Source organism: Pteropus alecto, unplaced genomic scaffold (genome assembly GCF_000325575.1).
Source record: "Pteropus alecto unplaced genomic scaffold, ASM32557v1 scaffold101, whole genome shotgun sequence".
Lineage (NCBI taxonomy): Eukaryota > Metazoa > Chordata > Mammalia > Chiroptera > Pteropodidae > Pteropus > Pteropus alecto.
This window is the reverse complement of record NW_006432945.1, coordinates 14,657,575-14,664,547: the sequence shown is the minus strand read 5'-3', so window position 1 is coordinate 14,664,547 and position 6,973 is coordinate 14,657,575. Positions and strand designations below refer to the sequence as shown.

At 43.5% G+C, this 6,973-nt stretch overlaps 2 long non-coding RNA genes across 2 annotated transcripts in view; both read right to left on the bottom strand.

The window, feature by feature from the left end:
* LOC107195400 overlaps nucleotides 1–1,257 on the bottom strand; it is a 5,035-nt gene extending 3,778 nt beyond the window's left edge. Inside the window, exon 1 of the long non-coding RNA XR_003045056.1 lies at nucleotides 851–1,257. This is a non-coding gene — a long non-coding RNA (uncharacterized LOC107195400). The remainder of the gene's footprint in view (nucleotides 1–850) is intronic.
* A 211-nt stretch (nucleotides 1,258–1,468) lies between these two features.
* On the bottom strand, nucleotides 1,469–6,967 carry LOC112476422. Its single transcript, XR_003045057.1, has 3 exons — nucleotides 6,424–6,967; nucleotides 3,378–3,593; nucleotides 1,469–1,949 (listed from the first exon to the last, which is right to left on the bottom strand). It is a non-coding gene; the product is annotated as an uncharacterized LOC112476422 (long non-coding RNA).
* Nucleotides 6,968–6,973: the final 6 nt, after the last annotated feature.

The window sequence follows — 6,973 nt, the reverse complement described above, 5'->3', positions numbered from 1 at the left end:
GGGGGCGGGGCTGGGGGAGGGCTGGGGGAGTGGACAACAAAAGTCTTAAAGCTGTACTGCACTGAGGATGGGCAAAACCGTCAGTTCAGACCACGGGGTGGGGGCACCTCGTAAAAATAAATGTGTTCTGATATGATCTCGTGGGGTTGGAAGGGTCAAGCCTCAGAAGTCCAGACTTGATCATTTTCATAAATATATTACAAGAAAAGAATAAGTGTGAGATAAAAGTGAGCATGTGCCCTTCAGGCCAATTGAGGTGACAGGAAATAACCTTGCCTTTGCCCCAGGAGCCTCGAAGGATATTCAGAGACCTGCAACTGCAGGCAGTTGCCGTAGCCACGGGCAAGGCTGAGGTATATTTATGCCAGAGCCTCAAAGGCAGCACTTCCCAGCCTGACCATCCGAAAATACGCCCTCTCATTCAACTTGGTCCTTGCACTCATGTCCTTATGTCAGGAAAAAAACAATACTTTAAGAGGGCAAAGGACAAAACCTTTTCCTGTCCTCACTCTTTTCGCTTCTTCCTCGGTAACTAAGGTCTCATTCAACACCAGAGGTGCCTGGGGTGTAGGATGGCTCCGGAATATCCCACCCACGTCTGTGCACAGGCAGCGCAGCCAACCCGCTGGCCGGGGTGCAGCTGTAGCATTCAGTGGCAAACACCAAGAGATGTGTCTTCCACACAGCCCAGGGAGCGGTCGTGGGCCGCGGGGGGCAGAGTCCCTCTGCTTCTCCTTGTCACCCCAGGCTATCTCCAGCTTGGAGAAGCCTGCCACCACTGAAAACACTCAGGAGGCGCATCTATTGTTCTTTTTATTACTTTGGTGTGAAGTCTGACCAGATCACCTACCTACTGGAGGTCGCGTGTTGGCCATCCTGGCGTGGGCGTGGGCCTGCCTCACGGCTAACTTCATCCAAAGACGAGGACTCCCACGCTGTCACGCTGTGCAGGCACAGCTGTGGTGCCGAGACGCTCAGCCCAGACAAAAATGAACCCAACCGACGAATTCTTCCCACTTGTCTCCTGAGGCACGCCCTTGCTCTTCACACACGCCCTTGTAACTCAGTCATTTTATTCATTTTCCTGGCATTGTTTGTGGCCTTCTTGGCTCTTCTCGGAATGTCGCTTCCCTCAGTTTCTGTTAAAAATTAATCTAGATCCAATTTGTCTTCCAGGCTTGTCATGCCTGTCTACTTAGTTTATGATTTTTTTTTTTATTGGTTAATTGGTTTGGTTTTACTCAATGTTTTAAATTCTTAATTTTATGTAAACTTTTGAGTCTTTTTCTTTAAGTTTCTAGACTTTGGATTTTGTTTAGAAAGGACTGCCCACATGATAAAATTAACTTTTTATTTTTTTTTTGCATCTAGAATTTACTTTGATACAAGGAGTGAGGTAGTGATTGGCTTTATTTCATTTTTGTTCGTTTGTTTGTTTCTCTAAATGGCTAATTATCCCCATCCAATAACCCAGGAGTCATCTGTATCTCATGCTAATTTCCCACTCGGATCTGAGTATGTCTCTAGATTCTCTTTGCTACTCCACAGATCATCACGTCTCTACCAGCACCAACTAGTTGTCGTTCTGGCTCAAATTCATTCTTTTATGCCTTTATCCAACGTTTTCATGAAAGCATGCTGTGTAACCACCATTCGTCTGTGTGTTTGGAATACAGCAGTGGTTATTTTAGTTACTAGTACACTATTTATCCCTCCTTACTTTTGTGCATCAGAATTCTTCTGTGGATCACTTTTTGTTTGTTTATTTTCACATGAATTTTAGAATCAGCTTGCTATGTTAAAGAAAATCCTTCTAGTATATTTGTTGGGTTTGCTTTAAAGTTCTACCTTAATTTAGGGAGAATTAGTCTCATTTAAATATTAACATGTTCCTATCCAAACAAAAAAAACTATTATTTTTCTATTGATTCAAGATTTCTTCTCTGTTCCTGTAAAGAAATTAAAGCTTTGATTAGATAGGTCCTGCATATTAAGTTCGTTTCTAGGTATTTATCTCTTTTGTTTTTATCATGGATGGTATCTTTTTCCCATTATATTTTCTCATTTATTTTAATCTTGAAAAACTATTGATAGTTGCGAATTAATTATTTAACCAGTTGCTATGCTTATTCTCTGGTTGTTAGTAAAAGCTTTTTAATCAATCCTAATGTTTTCCAGGTATATATATTTATTATTTGAAAAAAATCATAATTTTACTTCTTCTGTTATGATTTTTCTTTTCTTTCTCTTGCCTAATCCCATGAGTTAGTAATTCTAAAATAATCCTGAGTAATGAAGCTGATAATAGTTATTTTTATCCAGTTTCTGGTTACCGTGGAAACACTTTTAGTACCTCACCGGGCGGGGTAGGGATTCTTGTTCTGAGCCATAAAACTTTTTTTTTTTTTCCATACAAAGAACTAATTCCTCAATTTTTATTTTGAATTTTGTTACCATAGAGTTGATTTAATTATCGTTCTCTTTGACTATAAATATAGCAGATGGTGTAGTCCATCTTGTCCTCTTTAAATTCTATTTTAGATTAAATTGTCAGAAAGTAAATTAGGTGATTGCCACTAATCCCATTCTGGGGTGTTGGCTAAGGAGCCTAATACATCTTTTCCTTTCCTCACTTTCATCTCAATTAGGTGGGGAGGAGAACCTCTGTGTACACACAGACACACACACGCACACGCGCGTGCTCTTAAAGTAACAATACTATTAAGAATTACAAGTCACGGTAAAAGATGTGCCATTTCATAAGCTTGCCAGTTTAAAATATTCTGGTAGAGAGACTTCCCCAGGAGGTGCGGCTCAGATTTGACTCCCCTATCACTAAGACCAGCCTTGACTATAGGTGTTTCAAATGTGTGCTTTACCCTTCTTGATCTGATATCAAAAATCAACTTGGTGTGAATGATCATTTCCTAAGTGCGAAAACAGATCAGCTGGCTCTGGCCTCAAACCAAACCACCATAGGTATCACTTATAAAGAATTATCATCCAGTTCTCAAGACCCTGAAAATCTCATAGAGCTTTGCAGAGGTCCGGAAGCAGAAGCAGAGAGCAGCTAGGCGGGCCATCATACAGCGGACTCCCTAAAAGAGCTTTGCTCTCGTCTGTCCATCCTCGAATTGCCTCATGGTGGATATTAACAGTAGCTCCTTCTCTCCAAATCCTCTCCTCGCCTGTCTGACCCGGTAGCCCCTTCATCGCCCCCTTTTGAGAAGCCTGTCTCAGGAAAGGTTTCAAGAACCTTCCACCACCCTTGGAAAAGACTGGGTTCTTCAAGAAGGGCAGTTCCCGCCATAATTCTTACAAATAAAGACTTTCATCACTTTAAAATAATGCTATTGCACCGCACTTCTGGGGCTTACCGATGAAGCCGCTGCATTCCCACCTCTCAGGCGGGAGTTATCCAAGAGGAAGGAACACCGTGAATCATCAGAGGACAGAGGAAATTCGCACGAACACCTTCTCATACTCCCTTCCTCCCGGCAGCACCTCGCAGCTTTCAGAAGTGACGCGTTGGTGGATCATCTGTGTAGAAATTCTCCTGATTGCACAAAAGCATCACTTCTGTAGGCTTCCAACTGAGGCAAAGATTCAGCGTTAGAACATAGCACCCTACTTATTGATTTTTTCCAACTGATTGATGAATCCCTTGCAAATCAATGCTACTTTTATGCGAATCAATATACGAGTGTGCTCACATTTATGCATAGCCTATATGGACATTCCTAGTGGAGTCCTCTGAATTTTAAATCCAAGATGTAGTTTGCGAGATCACTTGAACCCTTCGGCACTTAAGTAACTGACCTATTTTCCTATGAGGAATTCATAATTGAAGATAAAGGAAGTTACAGAAGAGAACCGACGTGGGTTTGCGGGGGGACCCTGTCATATCAAAGCGGGAACAGAAAAACAAGAATGTTTTCCCCCCAACCCTTTGTGAGGTGAGGATTGTCTACTACGAAACAGAAAAGCTAAGGAAGCTGGAAAAAATACGGGTTAATGAGGAGTTGGACTGGAGAAGGTCAGTTTACTTGATTAGAGCTCAGCTCTTCCTTGCCCTTGTTTATTGGAGTTTGGTTTCTAAGGAACAGGCTTTCTACATAAAGATCACACTCGCCCCTTCCCCAAAGAGAGTAACTTCATTATAAAAAGACTTTTCATTATGTCATGTCGGGGTTATCAGTCAGAGCAATGATAAGAAATGGTTTATTACTGCAAAACGAAAACTGAGGTATTACAAAGCAGAGCAGGGGACGTCTGAGAGCGCACTTGGCTGTCCTCCCAGACATTTTGTTTATCCCTCGGACGGGGAGCGTCTATTTCTGTGGCTCCATCAAGGAAGTGAGAATCAAGTTTTACTCTAAATATTGCTGTTCTTATATTAGCAGGGTTTAAAAATAGAATCAAAGGAATTGAGAGGACTTTCAAGGTTTGTTTTCAGACATTCCCCTCTTTCACCATGGCCCTTCCTGCACGCTTCGCCAAGTACATCCTATTTGCCCAGAGGCCGCGGCACAGCCGTCCCACAGTCTAGTTCAGAGGCCAGTGCTGTGCAGGTCAAGACGCTGCTTCCTGGCTGGGTCGAGTGCATTCTGTGCAGACCTGGGCTCTTTCTACCTCAGTAGCATGGCACGAGAGTTAATGAATTAATCGGAAAACGGAAAATCTTGGCACAAGAAGAAACCTGCAAATGGCATCTAAAACAGTGGTTCCCAACCAGAATTATACTCCAGGCTGATAAAATAAAGCGTTCCTCTCACTGACCCGAAGAACAGGGAGGAGACAGTTGTCGTGGGAGAGGGCAAGAGGAGATACTAATTCCCCGAGTGGTCAGAGAACAGACCTCCTTTGACCAGTGGTTCACCCACGCTAGGTGGAGGCTTGCTGCCTGCATAGCTGCTCTTCAGATCATTTGAGCAACCTGCAAGCAATTTTAATTATTACAAAATTCTTCCGTGTACTAATTGCAAATCTACCTCTCCTTGATTCTTATTCATCGGTTTCAGTTCTATGTTTAGAAGAAGAGACAGCCGCAAATGTATTAAGTCTCCTACAGACAAACAAGACAGAACAGAGCAAGTCACGGTTCTCTGAAATCCAGGCAAAGGACTTGGAGCACTCAGCCATGAGGTTTAAGCCCCACGCCCTGGCCCATGCCCCAGTCAAACAGCCAACTCACAGCTCCCTCTGAGTTCAAACTTCCTTGCTATGAATGACTTTGTAAATGCTTTCCCTGTCTCACCCTTTCTGGGCAACAGAGATCTTCTGGGAAGCCTGAGATGCGTGCCCCATCCCCTCCTATGCTGTAGTTTGCTCCTTGTCAAACCTCCTATACAAAATCAAGAGGGAACTTCCCCTGGAAGGTTTGGTAACTGTTAATGATATAAAATGGACATCACTTTTACTTAGCCCTTATAAGGAACTCAGGCGGGGTCTAAGCAAGGATAAGGACACTGCTTAGGGTGAGAAGGGCCTGGTTACATTCTTCACAAGACAATCACTTCGTAGCTCCAAAGTGTACAGCGTGCTTTTCAGTGTTAATGCAATCTTTGCAAATATCTACTGTCAAGGGATGCTCTCAGGTGAGCAAACATCTCCAAGCTGAACCTTAAAAAAAAAACAGCTCGACAAAGTCAACATGCATCTTATTGAGTGCTATGTGTTACTTTAAAGAATGTGGCTTCAGAGGTCGTGTTTTTAAGACGATACTATTTCTGAGAGTATATCAGGAAGCTTTTTGGGGAGGTAGCCTACAGAGAGTTTATAATCGAAGAATGTTTATCTTACTTCATAACTTAAACCTTGTTGTGGACTAAAAAAGACTTCTCTAGACCATTCACCTACTTTGTGCTCGCCTAAGTGCTCGCCTCATCTTGCCAAGCTCGCCCCGTGATCTGTACTGCACACTCTGCCTGGGGACACAACATTTGCTCTAGAGTGTTCATCTCCATCTCTCACCCACCTAACTTGACTCATCTTTTAGGTCTCGGCTGAGTCACCACTTTGCAAGGGAAGAATTTTACCGTATGGTTCAATCTCTTCGCTTCGCTTTTTTTTTTTTTTTTTTTCAGTTTATCTTCTGAAAACATGTACATCACTCCACCTTCCATAGATCAGCAGCTTCACTGCTTTGGGTCCGAGCGGATGTTAGAGGCTCAGGGGGTCCCTTACTCCTGCAGAACCCACTGGGACGTGAGCTGGGTTACAAGTCTAGCAGTCATAGATTTACCCAGGAATAAATAGAACGTCCTTGTTTTCTATCAAGATTCTTTCTTCTCCTCTCTCCTTGGCGTATCTCCTACTCCTTTCACATGTCAGCCTGGAGATCACCTCCTGAAAGACACTTACCCGACTCCCTACGCTGGGTGAGGTAAGCCTCCCGCCCCCCATCACGTGTCCCCAAAGTACCTGTGTGAATTCCGTCATGACAACTACCAGGTAGCATGGAAATTGCTGGTATGGGTGTCTGGTGGCTTGTTCGTATATTAGAAATTAGCTCCTCAGGGACAGGAAATGCGTCTTGTTGACCCGAGAACCCCAGGTGATACCCGGTGACTGCGCAGTCAGTGATTGCTAAGTAAATAATTAAATGGACACATAGATGGATGAACACGTCGGTCTCCAGAGGAGCATGAAGAATTCTGGGTGAACAGAACCTGCCTTGCCCCTTCACCTTTTGGGTGGTTTCTAAGCTTTTTCTCAAAACGGTTACATTAGAGGTCTCCAGTCTTGCTGTGAGGTGGTAGTAATTGCTTTTTGTCTTTTCTTTTTTTTATTTCCTCTGAGCAGGGACACTCCTGGGGAATATTGACAGTAAAGTCCCCAAGCTGATCTGGGAAAGGGGCATCATCGATGCATTTACTTTCTTGCCCTCGAGACTGAAAGTTGTCCTATTTTTCAGTTAGCAGGTAGGGTGGGAAATTTTTACAGCTTCTCCAAGCCTCGCTCTTGGCATTCC